Source organism: Acomys minous (assembly GCF_964271855.1).
Source record: "Acomys minous genome assembly, chromosome: 2".
Classification (NCBI taxonomy): domain Eukaryota; kingdom Metazoa; phylum Chordata; class Mammalia; order Rodentia; family Muridae; genus Acomys; species Acomys minous.
The window spans coordinates 28,149,666-28,168,827 of record NC_140484.1 but is presented as its reverse complement, the minus strand read 5'-3'; the positions used below and the strand labels follow the sequence as shown (position 1 = coordinate 28,168,827).

The following is a 19,162-nucleotide window of genomic DNA, read 5'->3' as shown; positions in this document are numbered from 1 at the left end:
TAAAAAGGGTGAGCTTAGGCAGCAGTAACTCTCAGGTGCTAAAAAAAAAAACATTCTAGGATTTGATTAGATTGTACAGAGGCTAGAAGCTTCCAGGTCTAGGCCTAGGTTAACAAACGGAGGCAGCCTCTGAGACAACAATTACACCAATGCCAACGGCAACTTCTAAGATGTCGTCAGGAGCACAGCTCATCTTTCGACCTTTTATAACAAAGGGGCATTGTCGTCCATCCACTGAGAGATGTCATCTCAGCATGTCCCAGTGGAGATCTCCCATTGGGACCACACTGTGCAGAAAGGACATCCACATCAAGACCCTCCTGCAACACTCACAGCTGAGGAAGCAGTTAGCAGGCAGAATTAACTAACAGATAGACTCCGGGGTAGCCAACATACACCTGAAAACAAATGGGCAGAATTAAACAAATAATGCAGATTTGTGAGAAAAATAAGTAATACAATTTCTTCAGTCATTGAATATTATTTGATTTAATGCAGCTGTATACCTTCATCACATACTCAAACCTTAACATAAGAGTGATTATACAACTGGCTTAATGAATTTCTGTTTTAAAAACTTTAAAGGAAACCTATTTATAAAAAGTTTGAAAATGATATGAGTGTTAGACCCGCATAAGGTTTTCCCTTACCGGGGATGAGCTGGGCATTGAAATTTCTTATGTTGGACACTGCAAGAAGAAGTGTCTTAGAGTTGGCAATGCTGAAGTTTGAGGACACATGACTGATGAACACAGATGTCACTACCTATGGTGGATTGAATAGGAATGGCCCCCATAGACTCCTGTGATTGAATGATGCTACGCTCATGGGGAGTGGCACTATTAGGTGAAGCCTTGCTGGAGGAAGTGTGCAACCGTGGAGGCGGGCTTTGAGGTCTTCTAAGCTCAAGTCTGGACAGCGTGTCTCAGTCTCCTGCTGTGGATGAAGATGCTGAGCTCTCAGCTCCTTCTCCAGTATCATGTCTACATGCGTGTCACCACACTGCCCACCATGACACTCATGGACTACACCTCTGAAACTGTAAGCCAGCCCCAATTAAATAGTTTCACTTTAATAGTTGCCATGGTCATGGTATCTCTTCACAGAAATAGAAACCCTAAGTAGGACACTACCCCAAGGAGGGGAGGATACCAAGTCCATCTGCCACAGGAAAAAATTTAACAGTAAAGGCATGTGAGGGAGACCTTAGAAATGGCTGCTTTAGAGAAAGAAGCATTCATTCAAGGAAGCAGAAAGTGCTAAGGACACAAAAGTATGAAAAGAACTTCCTAATGACCCCAGAGTTCTCCTCACCTCTGAAAATCATTGGCCTGTGCACAAGTACACGAAGCCCTAGGATAAGCATGGTGCTATTTGTCCAGAACTCAAGAAAAAAGGAATAAATCCTGTTACACAAAATTAACACCAGAGACAAGTTCCAAAATGCATAGAAATTTAAAAGGAGAGATCCCTCAAGTAAAGCCTCCTATAAAGAGAACTGGGCTGGTTATACCCCCAATACTGGGATTTTCTTTTTCCTTTTAATAACATCTTGCAAGTTTGGGAGTACATTTTGCTCATAATTCTACTTTTCTAGTTGGCCATACAAGGTCAGAAAAGTCAGCCATATGTCATAATAACCTTGATTTTACATTTGAAGACTTTGGCATCTGACCTCCCCTCCACCACCCCCCCCCTCTAACTTTCTATGTTCTATGGCAACCAAATTGAGAGAGTTCTATTGAGTAGTATACACTGGATGGTGCTGAGTATGTTGACTAATAGCACTAGTGAAATAATAGCTCAAATCCTCATTACAAATCATTGTTCTGTTCATTTCAATCTCACAGTTCAAAACTACTTACAAGTTTCTGGTGACACTTAGTTATGTGAGGGCTCATCTAACTCGTATTCTGCTAATAACATTGGTCCAGTGATAAGCCCGAAAATTAATATGGAGGAAAGTTTGGATAATCATCTGGGCTCTTTAGAGATCTTTCTTTGTCCTGATTCCTTCTATACTGCCAGATTTGCGTAGGCAATCACATGAGACCCCCTCTGCCTTTATGAGGAAAGTTGTTGACAATCCTGGTGACTAAAGTGGACTGAAACAGGGCTTCAGCTCTGAGGCAGGATCTCAGCATCTTCTAATTAAGAGAATCTTTGAAAAAGCTGTTAATATTGCCAACAGACACCTTTGAGCTATTCTGAGAATATAGAATTCACTCTGAAGTGCTGAGGGCTATTAATTAAATCTCAGTATTCTTTGCATTCTCACAGTTGTTAGAAATGTCAACATTATAGCCATTTAATTGTATTCTATAGGCTATGAGGCCAGGGGTATTACATATTTTATTCACCAGTATATTCTGTATATCAATACAGTAGGACCCAAAAACAATGAGTAAATGAATATATTTGTTTGCATAGGCAAAGCGGATGTCTCTTAGAGACCTTCTTGTCTATTGTGTTGATTATCTGGTTTTTAAAACCAGAAAAGGAATTGCTGGGCGACATAGCAAGTCTATTTTTAAGTTTTGAGGAGCTATCACCATTCTTCACCGTTTCTATACCGTATATCACCCACAAGAAACAGAGAAATCTTTTAACCCATGTTGGGGTGATCTTTTTGTGCTCCATGTACGGCTGCATCATATTTTGTAAGCACTTCCTCCTCCAGCATCTTCTGATTGGTTTAATAGATGAGACAGGAGAGGAAAGGCAGGACTTCTGGCAGAGATAGGACCTCTGGGAAGGAATCTGAGGCAGGGGGATTCATCCGCCAAATGTGGAGAAAGTTGCACTTAGCAGTACTGGGGAGAGGCACTGAGCACGTGGCAGAGTGTAGATTAGTATAAACAGGACATTTTAAGTTAAGAGTTAGTTGGGGAAGAAGCCAAAGCTAAGTTCAAGCTTTCATAATTAATAAAAAGTCTCCGTGTCATTATTTGGAAACTGGAGCTCCAAAGAAAGTCCCATTATATTTGGTGCCTGACGTGGGGACAGAATCCAAGCTTAGAGCCTGAGGAAAGTCCAAGATGAAAAGTGGGAGAAATGTTTCCCTAGGAGTCACACTCTGTTATGAACTTGGCAGGAGGCTATGTAGAAATGTCTGCCTCAGAATAGACCCAGCAACTTCCGCAGAGCTTGGGCTGGTAGGTGCAGCTCCTGGCCAGTGCCTGCAACAGGCAGTGGTAACCATGGGAACTTGCACCAGGCAAAGGAACACTGCTGCAGCATGAGCAAGTCAGACTGTGCTGCAGCCAGGGTCAAGCGGAGGGCGGGACTGACCCAAGGCAGGGCAAAGCCAGCCACCACCACCAGTTGCTAAGCCGAACAGCTCAGAAGGTGCTCCGGGGATAGCACGCCCGAAGAACTCCAAGCACAGACTGAAAAGCTAAACACATGAACACAGATGAACCTCCGATTGGGTGAGTATGTTTGGAATTGTGTTTAAGTGCTAAAAAAAAAACAGAGACTAGGTATAAACAATCATAGAAAGAAATAGTTCAAAGATAATAAAGTCTCCAAATGAAGGAGAAAGAAAGAGAAATAGATTTAAAAATAGTTTGAAAGGTGCATAGGTGCTAAAGAAAGGAAAGAAACTAAACAGTCATGGAAAGAAATACTGAGTTTGAATATTAAAAAAAATAAAGTCTCTGAAGGAAGGGGAGAGAAAAGAAAAACTAAGTAAAAATGTTCTGTGAAAGTGTATAATAAAATGAAGTCTCCTTAGGAGTTAGATTAAAAAGAAAATATTTTCTGTGTTTGAAAATAATGGAGAATACAATGGCAGAGTGCATTTGATCCTGTATGATTTTGTTTCAATTATCAGCATACAAATAATTATATTTTCAGTAATGATTGCAATTTTATATAGCCTTTTAAAGATAGATCAGAGTAAAACAGACTAAGAGGAGAAGACCGAAAAACTAAATGCTAGAATAGAGGTGCTAGAAGGAGATTGGAAAATCCTTCTGTTCAGAGGAATCCAGGCTAAAGCAGATTACAAGATGGCAGCCCATAGAGATGCTAGATAAAATTTATCTATGAACCAACATAATCAGGCTACATAATATATTTATATTGTCAAGGATCAATTAATAGGTGGAGGTCTATATGCTGAATTAAAAATACAGATTCTATTTAATAATGCCACCTTAGAGAAATGTCATAAAACAGCTTATGTGTTTCATTTTGCACAGTTTGGAAAAATTAAGGTATGTGTACCATATCATAGATTCATATTCAAAATTCCAGTGGGATTTTGCTTTGTATTCTGAAAAGGATGATTCTGAGATAGCATTTATTAGAGTCTGTGGCTATCCTGGAAATGCCTCTACAGATTGGAGCTGATGGTGCTCCGGCATATGGTTGCATTTAAGTACAACAATTTTTTAGACATTATGATCTAGAACATGTTACAGATATATCTTATAATACTACAGGCCTGGCAATTGTACAAGGATCAAACTATGCTTTAAAGGAGATGCTCATAAAAAAAAAATAAGGGGACATGGGATCTCCCAGAAATAAATCAAATAATGCTTTATTGGCTTTACATTTTTAAAATGACAATGAGACAGGTAGTACCACTGCTGATAAGCACTGTATTTTAGAAAGAACTGCTGAATTAAATCAACTTACATTATGCAATAACCTCAGAATGGCGGAGATGTTATCCCTTTGTTTCCACAGGAGAAAAAAAACTGTGGATTCCATCAAAGTTAGTTAAGATTAGACCTAACTGTGGAAGACCTCTTGAAAATCTTGGCTACAGGCATGAACTAAAAACCAAGAATAACAACAAAACAGGTGACATATATGCTGATCCCTCTACATGGGAACATCTCTGAAACTGGATGCGACATGAATGTCACTGCATAGTCAGTAAATCTTGTTGGCCTACAGGTTCCCCATAACTTATAATTACATGCCATCCTTTCATATAGCATGGATGAAGATTTTTATTACAATTTGGTTATATAAAGTTTGATGCCTTTCTCATGCTCAAAGAGCAGAGAATCATCTTTAGCTGATTTGTGTACACTGCAAATTCCATATATGTGTGTATTACCTTTAAAAGTTTGTATGTTTTTAGAACAAAAGGACAAGACACCAACGAAGACAAGATAAGTATCCCAGGTGATCCAGCCTCACAGGATGCCTCAGTAACTGTTTCCTCAAAAAGTCAGAATAGAACAACTTCAAAATGGCTAGCTAAGATGGTCCAGCCTCATACCGTAGACTGTTCCATCCAGGACCCTCACACAGAGATTGGAAAACAAATGATATAGGTAGCTGTTTCAGGACTTTGGCAATATCCCAATTTTTAGGGCCCCAAAAGATGCTGTCACCCCCAGATTCCAGGAAGCAGTTTTAAGAGAGTGATGCCCCATTCCTAAGAGGTGGCATTTGGTCATTCTACGGGTGATTGGGTGTTTGTCATCATTAAAGAGGGGTTAGCTGTAAGTTGTTAATAGTCTTGGTCATGGAGGAGACAGAGTAAAGGAGTTTAGATTCAAGGATTTCTTTCTCTCCTACTATTTATATTACCCCTCCTTCTTTCTTTCCTATCAAGTACTAGAGAGAAGGGGAGGGAGAAGGGATGAAAAGAAAAAAGAGGGGGGATATAGAATGATAGGATAAAAGGGTAGATTATTGAATCTTCTTTTAAATTACAGAGCAACAACAAGCCTCAAAAATTTTACATTGGGAGGATAGCAGGCTACCAAGAAGAGACTTGATACCCTATGAACATATACAGGGGGAGGAGGTCCCCTTCAGTCACAGTCATAGGGGAGGGAGTAAGGGGAAAATGGGAGGGAGGGAGGAATGGGAGGATACAAGGGATGGGGTAACAATTGAGATGTAATATGAATAAATTAATAAAATATATTTTTAAAAAAATTTTACATTGATATAGATTTTTGTGTATTGATACAAATTTAATGTTATTCTTGCTACAACATACTGCATATATGTTTCAATTCTTGTTTAAGATGTTGTACCTATGCGACTCATTTAAAATTTACTGTGAAGTTCTACAAACTGTTTATGATAATTAAGAATTGCAAGTTAATAGTCAGTCAATCAAACTTATGGTCATGTTAGCTACCAGCTTAGTTAATCACAGAAATGATCTTTGTTTTATCCTGCTATAGTTGTTTTCAAAGTTAAGCAGATGGAAAGCAGAAACAAGAAATGTTTACATATTCAGATATACTGAAATAGACAGTCTTCCAGCATTTCAAAGATCTGCAGAATATGACATTTAAAGATGCTTTAATAATAAAAGGCTTTTTTCATGACAGTGAGACACATCTGTTCCTGACAACTCCCCCACACTACACCAAAGAAAATGATGGGCATCAAAGAACCACCATATGGAGTTTGCTTCAAACGTGACAAGGCTAGCCACCAGGAACCAAACGGCCCTTACCTCAACTGCTGACAGCATGCTGTACAAGCTGTGGACAAGCAGGACAGGGAGGAAGCCGACTGCCAAACTTTGCCTGGATAAGGTAGGCCAGTCCTTCATAACTTCCGCTTTACAGAAAATTCTGTCAGATATTCTGGTCCTGTAAGGCTGACTATGGATGCCCCAAAATTGCAGAGGAACCTTGGTTGACTGTTCAGACAGCCAAAAGTCTCTGTCCTTTCTATCGTTTTGTAAGCTTCTTGCTCTGTACTTCTTATTTTACTCAGGAAATATTTATCCTACTCAGGACTCTAATGGGGTTGAAGACTAGATAGTTATAGTCTTACTGTTTTCCTTGTTACCAAATTGAAAAGAAAATCACAAAAGAAATGCAAAATGTATAAAGGTTGAGAGGCATGAAAGCTTAAGCTGTGAAGTATCTAAGAAAATGTTTTAAGGTCTAAAAACGATGCTATTTTCAGGTTGCTAAATGCAAGTTATGAGCGTTAAAGAATATAAAAGCATAAATAGTAATAGAAAGTGATTTAGGTTCAGAAGCTTGGACTCACCAGGATAGGATAGATATTAGAATACTTTCTGCAAAGTTGCCAAATACAAGTAGACTAAATATTGTGAATGTAATTCTTACTTGATAGCTTTCATAATTGTTCTTGTTGTATATACATTATTTATGTTGGAGAAAGAGCCTTTTATTGAACTAAAATGTTGGGATGATCTTTTGTGCATTGTGTATGGCTGCATCACGTTTTGTAAACACTTCCTCCTCCAACACTTTCTGATTTGTTTAATAAAGAGCTCAATGGCCAACGGCTGAAGCAGGAGAGGAAAGACTTCCGGCAGAGATAGAAATTCTGAGAAGGAATCTGAGGCAGGGAAGGGAGGATTTGCCAGCCAGATGTGGAGGAAGTCAGACATATGGCACTGAGGAGAGTTAATGAGCAACATAGCAGAACGTAGATAAGTATAAATGGGACAATTTAAAGAAGAGCTAGTTGGGGAGCAAGCCAAAGCTCAGGTCACGGTTTCGTCTTCATGTAATTCAGGAGCTGGCACTCCAAAGAAAGTCCTATTATAAATTTCTTCAAGAATTCTTGTTCTCTTGGTTTTGTCATCGGCTGTCGTAATTGAGTTGTGGTGATATCTCAATGTCATTTGGCGCTATATTTCCATGTTTGTGAACAATGTTGGAATCTTCACATAGGTATGTCATTTATCCATACTGAATATGTCCATCCAAGTCTTTTGCCCATTTCAGTGGCTTCAGTTGCTGTCTTTGGAATCTTCTACAAATTTGGGGTAATGATAATATGGTTTGCAAATGTTTTCTCTCATTCTGTAGCTTGTTTGTTATTATCTTTTGTTTGTATCTTTTTTATTTTCATGAAGTTCAATTTTTCAGCTTTTCTTTTGAGTTTTAGGTCTTCCATGGCATAACTAAGAAACCATTTCCAACCCCAATATTAAGAAATTAAGAGGCTTTGAATCCATGTTTTCTTTTAGTATTTGCATCATGGTGTTCTTTGATCTATTTTGAATTAGTTTTTTATGTGTCACTTACTAAGTAGCTCATTTTGTTATTTTGCATATGAATATTCATATTTCTATGCACTATGTGGTAAGAGTGAAATATTTTTCCTATTAAATGGTTATAGCCCTCTTATCAAAAAAAATCAATTGGTGAACTAAGCAGCTCTTAGTAGAGAAATACAAATGGCAAAAGTATATAACAAATGCTTAATATTCTTCGCTATAGAGAAATGAAAATCAGAACTTCATTAAGATTCTGTCTCACTCCAAACATAAGGACAATTATGGATAAATTAAACAGCAATAAATGCCAGTGACAGTGTAGAAAAAATAGAACTCTATTCATTGTGGTAGGAATGTAAACTGGTACATCCACTATAGAAAACAGGATAAAGGTCCCTTAAAATTCCAAACAGTAGAACTAGCATATGACCCAGCTGTCCCACTCCTAGGTATGCACCCAATGGTGTCTAACTTAGCATACAAATACACTTGCCCATCAATGTTTATTGATACACTATTCACAACAGATGAGATACTGAACCAACATAGTATGAAACTGTTAAATAATTCAGGAACTCAATATGTAGACCAGGCTGGCCTTGAACTCACAGAGATACACCTGCCTCTACCTCAAGCGTGGTGGAAAATACCTTTAATTCTACCATTTTGTAGGCAAAGGTAGGTAAATTGTAACTTTTAATTGAAAGTCTCTCTCTAAAGCTTTATTATCTAGTGGCCACAGAGATATCAACTTGGAATTCATTTCTCTGAGTTTTAAGACCAGACATTTAAAAAAAAAAACTTAGACAATGTCAGGTCTGGGTTCTGAGGCTATACTCTCACATCTAATGATTTGGAGCTAGGATACACAAATAAGAGAGAACAATACAGTTTGTCTTTTTTGGTCTGGGTTTCCTTACTCCATTTACCTAGAAGTGTCATGGGTTCATTTTTCTTCAGAGCTGACTAGGATTCCATAGTGTACACATAGTATATTTTAATTACCCATTTATTGGCTAAAGGGCACATTGCTTGTTTCCATTTCCTGACTATTGTGACTAGATCAGCAATGAACACAGCTGAGCATCTGTGGAATAGGATGGAACATGAGGTGGACCTGTTTTTAGCTTTCTAAGAATTGTCCACACTGATTTCTCTAGTGGGCATACCACTGTGAAATCCCACCCACTAGTACTGCTTGTCAATTATTTTCTCGATTTTGGTCATTCTGACTGGACTAAGATGAACTCTATAGGTTCTTTTAATTTGTATTTTCCTTATTGTTAAAGATAAAGAACTCCTTTTGAGATGTTTCTTGGCTAATTTTATTTCTTCTTTTAAGAAATGTGTTTTTAAAAAAAGAAAGAAATGTGTTCAAATACATAACCTACTTTGTAATTATGTTCCTTTTTATCCTTGGCTGTTTCTTTTGTTTGAGTCCTTTATTTATTCTGAATATTAACCCTCTATCACTCTATGGGCTTCCTCCTCACTCAACTGATTGAATATGTTCTTTTTTTGCCAGTGGGTTATTTTGACATCTCTGTCAAATATGAGATGACTATAGTCATGTGCATGCATGTTTCATTCCTCTATTTTGCTCCATTGATCTACATGCCTACTTCTGTGCTGATACCATGTTGTTTTTAACACTATGACTCTGTCATATATCTTGAGCTCTGGAATGATAATTCCCACAGCTTGTTCTTTTTGCTTCAAATTGCTTTGGGTCTTTTGTGGTTCCATGTGAATTTTAGAATTTTTTTCTCTATTTCAGTAAAGAATGAGATAGGGATTTTAATTGGGATTTCATTGAATTTGTACACTGCTTTTGGTATAATGGTCATTTTTACAATATTAATTCTACTAATCTATGAGAAAGGGACATTTTTACTTCTTCTAGTGTCTCCCTCGATATCTTTCTTCAGAGATTTAGTTTTCATTGTAGAAGTCTTTCACCTCCTTGGTCATGTTTGTTCATTATACATATCATATGAATACACACACACACACACACACACACACACACACACACTATATATATATATATATATATATACACATATATAGGTATATATACATACACACATATGGAATGGGGGTGTTTTCATGATCTTTCTTGGTATATTTGTTGTTGGTACATAGAAAGGCTAATGATATTCTTAAATATGTTTTATTAATTTATTCATATTACATCTCAATTGTTATCCCATCCCTTGTATCCTCTCATTCCTCCCTCCCTTCCATTTTGACCTTACTCCCCTCTCCTATGACTGTGACTGAGGGGGACCTACTACCCCTGTATATGCTCATAGGGTATCAAGTCTCTTCTTGGTAAGGCTAATGATTTTTATAAGGTGATTTTGTGTATTGTACTTTGCTAAAATTGTTACCCATTTCTAGGAAAGTGAAAAACAGGCAAGGCGAGGAGAAAAGGAGCTCTAAAGATGGTATAATAGAATATAGCTGCTATAAGGAGGGTTCAGGAACTTACTTGGGCAAGGTGTAATGCAAATGCAGAAGGAGAGAAAGTGTATAAATAGCAGTAAGAGAACTTGAAAAACTATAGAGAATCATTTTATGTTTGCTTAAAATTGCATAATATGGGGATGTATGTATGTATGTATGTATGTATGTATGTATGTGTGTGTGTGTATATATATATATTTTTTTTAAGTTAAGCCAAATGGATGACAATGCTCCCCCAAAGGCTGTAGACTACATAACAAAACAGACATGAGAAACGCCTTTTCTAGCTGTTGGTTGAGTAGGAACAAGCAAAACTATATAGGTTATCGACATTGCTTTTGGCTGCTTCCAAGAAATTGAAAAGCCAGAGGACTTGGAGACACCAACCTAGATCTGACTGGAAGCCTCCCCTCTGAGAACTAGCTTCCCTAGGGCTAGAAGATGCTCTGTCAGCTGCAGAAAGGGGAAAGCAATCAATAGCCCTATCCAACTGTGATGTCTGTGAACCACAGTGACCAGCAAGGCAAGATGTCCCCAAAGGTGCAATAATAGTAGCACTTATTTTTTTTTTAATTTTATTTTTTTTTACACATTTTTATTGAAAATTAAAAATAATTCCTATTACATCTCATTTTCTATCCCATCCCATGCATCCTCCCATTCCTCCCTCCCTCCCACTTTCACCCCAATCCCCCTTCCCTATGACTGTGGCTGTGGGGGACCTCCTCCCCCTGAATATGGTGCTAGGGTATCAAGTCTTTTCTTGGTAGTCCTCTATCCTTCTTCCGAGTGCCATTGGGCCTCCCCCACAAAGGGACATGGCCAAATATGGGGCACCAGAGATCCTGTGAAAGTCAGTCCCCAGTCTCCACTTAGCTGTGGAGAATGTTCTGTCCCTTGGCTAGATCTGGGTAGGGGTTTGATGATGACTGCCCGTTTTGTCCATGGTTGGTGCCTTAGATCAAGCAGAATCCCTGGGCTCAGATCTAGCCATCATAATGTTCTTCTTGTAGGTTTCTAGGACCCTCTGGGTTCCCCTACTTGCCTATCCTCTATATTTTCCTCATCTAGAGTCTCAATAGGATGTCCTCACCTCTATCCCCGTTTCCTGGTAGGTGCAGACTTTCATGGGACCTGTCCCTTGGGCTAGTGTCCGGTAATAAGTGAGTATATACCATTTGACTCTTTCTGCTTCTGGGTTAGCTCACTCATTATGATCATTTCTAGTTCAATCCATTTGTCCACAAATTTTGGAAAATCCTTGTTTTTAATAGCTGAGTAATATTCCATCGTGAATAGTGGCACTTATATCTTGGGAATAACCAACTGATATTTAATTGTACTTGCAGCTCACTCAACAGGAAGAAACTCATGCCTTCCATGTAAGTGTGTAAACTTTACTCAACTACCTGAGATGTGGACCCTAGAAGAAAACGTACAACTGCCACTTTCCCAAAGCAGTATAATTTCTACAGCATCCCAAATACTTGCCCACAGATGAATGTAGATATTACTACTCATCAAAGAAGCTTCTTTTCACAGCAGAGAGACACCATTACAGAAAGCCACAACTGGCCCAAATGCAGGGCACTAACCACAGGGTGCCTATCACCTGTTGATACATCTATAACATAAGTGTTACACCCAAGGCTCAGGCAACATTTCAGAAGGGGGAGTGGGAACATTTTTCAAAGTCAGAAGATTTGTTGTGAGAGTTTGTCTTCTATATCAACATGAAGCTGTTGCCAAAAAAAATCCAAAAACATGGTATCCTAAAAGATTGAACAATAACACTCGATAATATGACAATATGGATGGGGAAAATCTCGCAAGGCCCCACCCACTCCTAGGTGAAGAGCTATAGACAGTGGTTGCCGAAAGAAGGAAAATCAGTCTTCTCCAGTGATGATGCCCTGGACAGGTTATCCAATCCCAAATATATATGCATATGAGTGAAATGAAAGGGACTCAGCATGCTGTATTTATAAATGTATGTGTATGTATAACAATAATAATTAAAGAATAAGAGGCCATGTATTTGAGGAGTAAGAGAGACAAACAAAGACTTGTAGGAGGACAGGGAAGGGAGAAAATTCATCAATATTGTACTTGTATATTAAATTCTCAAAAAAATAAATGAATTGTTTCTGATTGCATCCCAAGTGTTAAGGGATTGAGAACAGTGACCTGAGGCTCAGGACACCCACTTTTACATTCTTCAGCTTCTATGTACCTATTAAATAAACAAAGAAAAACAGACTTTTAACCTTGAAGAGATAGCATACTCAGTAGGGTGCTGATGCCATACATCTTTCTCCCAGCACTTAGGAGGCAGAGACCAGAGGATCTCTGACTTCAAGGACAGCCTGATCTGCAGAATGAGTTCCAGGACAGCCATGGATACATGTAGAAGCACGTGTCTCATAAAAAGCAAAAAGTAAAAGGGGGGGTGGTGAGAGACAGTGTGAGTTTGGACTCTAGAAATATTTGAACTTGAATTCTGATTCCACAGAGTCACAGAAACACTCCAAAGCTGTCCTAACCAAAGTGCTAAAAATCCATGAGGAGATCAAAGTCTTTCAAGCAAAGAGGCAAAGGTATTTTATGGAGTTAAAAAACATAAAACTTGTCACAGACTTTGTGTCAAAAACAATGCAAGGCAGAACACAATAAAGATGGTATCTTTAAAGTAAGAAAGGTAAGAAATCACAAGCGAGACTTCTACAGCCAACAAAAATGCCCTTCAGCGGGGAAGGGAAAACAATGACAGTTTCCACATATAGTTAATCACAGTGCCCATCTCCTGGGGTTGTTGAAGAAACCAAATAATTTATACACAGAAAATCTTCTAAACAATGCTTGACAGACAGTGAGCATGACAGGTATATATTAAAAACTAATAATGAAATAAGTAAGTGAGGCTTTTCCATCCCTGTTTAGATATGATAACACTCCCAATAAAAAGACTGTAATGCTCCCAGACTCGTCCTCAGGAAGCTGTAGAGACCAGTACAACTGTGTTATAATGGTGTCATCCCAAATAATATGACCTTTGAACTAGAAGACAAACTCAGAAAGTTTGAAGCTCTGTGTTAGTGGAACATTTTGTTCCTAATGATTTCATTAAAAGTATCTCATGCTGCAGTTCATTGATAAGTCTCTTTTACATATATTATCTCACTTGAATTATAATGCGGCTTGAATTATTTAACTTTTTAACTCATTATAAATGACCACTGAAAGAAATCTCTGAGAAAGGTCTCTCAGCTAGGGGGATTTGGTGGGAACAAGACCATGACATTAATTCAAGCTGCTTGCAAGTAGAATCTAGCTTAGAAACAGTAAAATAATAATTAATAATAATGATGATAAATAAAGATTGCTCTGGGTGAAAGAACCTTGAAGTTCATAGGAATGCACAGATGATTTGGTCTGGTGCTCAGAACACAGGCAGTCTTATCTAGGAGGCAGGAAGAATAAGAGGGCTAGGTTGAGTGGGTTCATTTGAGCAGACTGAGACTCGGTTTTCTCAGATGTAAAGGGGGTTAGGACACTGCCTTCTTTACTGCTTTGTAGTTATAATTAAAAAACAAAATCCTATAAGACTGTAATAGCTTATAGAGGTACAGTATGCAAATACTGACAAGGTATCTTGTTGGTTTTGGACAACCTCTAGAGATGATAGTCATAACAGTAGAAAAGTAACAAAATGCTTCAAATGTTTTACAGAAATGATGGAGCTTGAAGTGGTGTTGTATTTAGCCAGTCAAGCCTGAAATATGTACAGTGTTTCTGTCAAGAACTGGTAATTTTACTCAGTCATAGTAATAAACGTTCAATCACGGTAACAAAGGGAAAAAGCAAGAAAGATTCACTGACAGAGAAGAGGACCAAAAAAGAAAAGGCTTTAAAAATTGCAGAAAAAAAAAAACACAATGGGAGAACATTTCATATTTTGCAGCATGTTAACATTGAAATGCTTGAACAAAAACGGAAAGGGGTGGGGCCCATACGCATTCACCTCCCAACTTAGACTCCTGTCCATTTGATGTACTGCAATGCAATGTATTCTGAAGTTAAGCATGGCTGGTCAATGATGGATGTGTTGTAGTAAACTGTTTTCTGGATGCTTGAAGTCCTGAAAACACACAGGAAGATGTGTGTGTTGTGCATAGGTCACTAAGATCATCTCACCCAAGGTGCTGTGTTGGCCTTCCCTTCTCATCAGGGATGCTTTCCCTGGCTAGGTCTTCCTCCCTCTTTTACCAGCATGCTTCAGTCACAGTATTTATCAGAACCCCACCTTCACCCCAAAGACTCAAGAGAACTTCCTCTAGCCACATCTACAAGCTGTTCCGCAACTGTCTCTGGCTGTGCATTATTTCCCCAAGACAGGACAGAGTGTTCAGGATACAGGAGGCACTCATTTTGTTATTTACTGAACTTTCATGACACAGAATAAAACTGAGCTTGGGGTCTAGGAATGCCCGCTTGAGATCAGAGTTAATGAGGATCTCCTTTTACAAATCTGCAATTGGAATAGGTAATTAACAGGAAAGTAAAATGCTCAATATACTACAGTCTCTGAATACACTGCCTTCCACAGAGTTGGTACTAAATCAATATCTGATGAAGACAAGGGAAGCAGCCATGCACAGCAGCCTGGAGCCTGGGAGAAGAACAGTTTAACTGCAATCTCCTCCCAAGAAAGACTTTATCGGATGTACAGACCTTCCCAAGAAAAAGAGCAACAAAAGAATATCCCAAAGATGCCATTCTTTTGAGATATGGGCATGATCTCTCTTGGGTGAGTTAGAAATGGTCTTGCCCTATGTTTAACAAACAATCATGAATTTCTGAGAGTTTCTCTCAAATACCCATCAACGACACAGAGAAACAGGAGCATCAGCCTTACTCTGTGTTGCTTGAAAAACAGGAAGCAAAAGAGCCAAATATCCCAGGCCAGCCTTTGTTTATTTTTAACTCAGAATCATATCTAAGCGTCAGACTCAGAACTCTGGGGATCAGACGAGGAAGTCTAAGATCATACACCAACTTTCCCAGGCCTTCAGGTCTTTAGCCTCCACTGCCCTTCTTAATATGGGGATAAGAGCAAAGTGTCATTGCACGTCCCGCCTCATCACTGACAAGCAGAGCCAAAGGGGTTCGAAGTCTGGATTCCCTATAAATCTCTATTATGCACAGCTGGATTTGATTACTATCATTGCTCTTAAGGAATGATTAGACTTCCCACCAGGCTACTGCAGACAACTAGTTCATACGAATAAAGACAGCATCAGCTTCCACTGGCTGACACGATGAGAAAGTGACAGTGTCCTCTGGGGCATCTGCAATGTGAAAAGAAAGCAAGCTGCACACAGCAGCAGTTCCTGGAAGGAGGAACACTGTGTTCCATCAACAGGGATCAACAGATCTAAAGCCCTGGCCACTTCTGTCAGACCCTGGTGCGGAGGATTCCAGAGCAAAGCTCAAAGCAAGCACTGCAGCCCTAAAAAATCTCAATAGCACTGTCCATATGTTTAGCCAAAAGGAATTAAGGTTCTTCATGGTTCCACAGTGCTTCGGAATATCCATAATGTCCTCTCTATTTTGAGGCACCAGAAATTCATGCTACAACACTCAACTCTTTGTCATTATTCAGGCATCCCTCTCTGTGCAGGTGAGAGACGTTAACTAAGATAATTTAAACAACAATTGCTCAACTATTGAGAAGCCTGTCCGTGTTTGTGTGAATGATTCAAATCATTCAAAGGGAGGATTTGGAGGGACCAAAGGCTAGCACTCATAAGTGAATCCATTTTTTTAGAGATGTTATACTCAACACTTGATGATAAATAATTATGCCTGTTTTGGGTTCACGTTTCGTGTTCACAACCTGTCTCGGGTTCATACTGTTGATTCTGGTTTAGAATTTTTCTAAAGCCAAGAAGTCCCTCTGTGGCAGGATAAACACCCAAATTCTTTAACATGACCTACACAGCCAGGTGGTAGGCAGTAGGAAGCGTGCTGATGGTAGTAGCAACAGTTAACATTCACAAAAGTGAGTCCACTTCCAGCGTTTTCCATAAGTGACATGTTGCATTCTCACAAGCCCTTTTAGAAGCATATGCTTCAGCATCTCATTTTATAAGTAAAAGTAAAAATTAAAGGGTATTAGGTGAACTCATGCCATTGGGATCCTTGGACCATGTTCTTGGCTGTGCTCAGCTTCCCTGCCTCCCTGTGAGCTGCACTCTGCAGACTTTTAGAAACTCGATGTCTACCAGTGTCTCTGACAGTTCCAAAACACTATCTCCCTTCAGTTTCTCCAACACACTGATGTCTTTTCCATGCCTGGTTGTAGCACACACCCGTTCTGACTAAGAGACTCTTCCTCATGTCAGAACAATTTATTTCTCACCCTTGGATCTAGTTGCAAAAAGTCACAACAGACTGTTTACCTCCAGCATGTAAACTGGTCTCTTCACTCCCTCCTTTTCTTTTCTTTTCTTTTTTCCAATATAATAATTTTTGCTGATTATTTGGGAAATTCACATTATGCATCCTGACCATACTCACTTCTCAGTCCTTCCAGGCCCACCTGTGACCTCCTCCCACTCCGGCAAGGGGAAGAAGAAGAAGAAGAAGAAGAAGAAGAAGAAGAAGAAGAAGAAGAAGAAGAAGAAGAAGAAGAAGAAGAAGAAGGAGAAAATACATATATACCAAGTCCAATTTGTGTTGCCCATATATTTTCTGGAGCATGACCAAACTCTCAGTGGCCAGCCCCTTAAAGAAAACTGAATCCTCTTCACCCCCAAAAGATCCATCTTCTGTGAAGAGCTACGCTTCAGCATTCCTGTCACAGTTTTAAAGAGTTCTCTTTGATGCCTTGCTGTCTAGGCTGTTTGTTTTGGGGTGAACAGAGGGTTATAGAGAAGCCTTGTAGGTCATTCTCGACTGTGGTCATCGACGTAACTACAAAAGAAGCTTCCTTGCCCTTTACGGTCAACAGGAGCAGAGAGCACGGTTTCTCACAACAGTATGGACCGCGGACATCCACACAGCCTCTGGCAGCAGCCCAGACCATGACCTCAACACGGTCTCTGGTGGCAGTACAGACCACAGACATCAACATGACCTTGGCCACAGCATGGAACACCATCATGGCCCTCAGGCAGTAGCACAATCATGGCCTTGGATAGTAACATGGGCCATGAGACATGAACACAGTCCCCGGCCATAGAAGGACCACGGATGCCAACCTGACCTCAGGCAGCCTTCCATTACATTGTAAACTATTTTCATCCTAGAATCTATCAGATTTTGACAACTGAACTTTGTAATGTGTTTCCTCACTTGTTATATTTCTTTATCACTACACTGGAGGGTCTGTATGCCTGGGACCAATGCAGCTTCAACATTCAGAATAATGACTGGCACAAAGTAGACATAAGCTAAACTATATATATATTTGATATATATGTGTATGTGATACGTATCACAATGCCTTCCCAGAGGACACCAAAGAACTTTGATCATAAAATTTTTCTTCCTTCCAACTGGAATCCCATGATAACCATCTGTTGTCAAACTGCCTCCAGGAACCCTGCAGAAGCCATGAAATACCTTTACTTAAATATGGAAACACTGTGGCTATTTGTTCTCCATGATTAAGCACAGGGAAATCATGTATCTTAAGCTTTTCTTGAAATGCCTATAGATATTAGGCATTCTAGGCTTATTAAATAAAATTGCATTAAAAACAAAATAAGTACAGACATTTAAATACTTTCATGTATTGATGAAATCGGTGAACTGTAATGACTTTTAGTAATGTTACTTCCTGCTTGATTCAGAGATGGCTTACATGTTAGCTACTAAATGATTTTTAAAATGCTTCTGTGAGGTTATTTATAGCTATGAATTTTGCTTTATATTTCATAGGGAACTTTTTGTTTACTAAGTCACTATTTAAAATATTTGCATTCAGCTCAGTGGTTTCACTTGTAGATAGTTTTGTCTTGGATGCCGGGGAATAATGAGTAGTGTCTGAAGACATTTTAGTTAACACACACACACACACACACACACACACACACACACACACACACACACACACACAGGTCCAGTTCCCAGGTTAAGTTTATTCAATGACTTTCAGTGGGGACTGCACTGCCCCCTTGTGGGAATTTATAAAATTGAAGTTGTTCTTTTGGATCGCTCTGTCCTAACATCCACAGAATTCTGTACACTAATGAATTATTCCACAAGCCACACAACTTCAAATCCCACAGGGTTATTGAGGCAGGAGGGAAATTTATTCATAACCATCTAAGCCTAGAGCTTCAACCTGCTTTACATATAATTGGTGTATTTATTTTTGCATGGGCTGTAGTTGACTTAAATTTGCCCTGGGAATGCAACTCCTGTGTAAATTGAGAGACGTAAGTACTTTACTTTGTCAGAAACTTTACAGAAAGTTGGTCACTATTTTAGGAAACCCAGCTACTTGGCAGGTATGACCTCAGTGGCCAACACTACAATGGACAAGACTCAGCCGAGTTTCAAAAATTCTGTTCAGCTGTTGTATAAAGTGATGTCAGCGAAGACACACACACACTTGCGGTCTTCACTGTGTGCTTCTTTTCCAATGATAATCCCCAACCTGTGTATTAAAACTTACCATTTTATTATGTACGATTTCCCATTACTCTCTACATT

The 19,162-nt window shown here is 39.1% G+C and overlaps 1 protein-coding gene and 1 long non-coding RNA gene across 2 annotated transcripts in view; one reads left to right on the top strand and one right to left on the bottom strand.

The window, feature by feature from the left end:
• PRKG1 (protein kinase cGMP-dependent 1) overlaps positions 1-19,162 on the bottom strand; it is a 1,157,800-nt gene that overhangs the window by 1,118,442 nt on the left and 20,196 nt on the right. The window lies entirely within an intron of this gene.
• LOC311587428 lies at positions 3,356-18,503 on the top strand. The gene is made up of 3 exons (XR_014775861.1): positions 3,356-3,431; positions 6,315-6,524; positions 17,028-18,503. It is a non-coding gene; the product is annotated as an uncharacterized lncRNA (long non-coding RNA).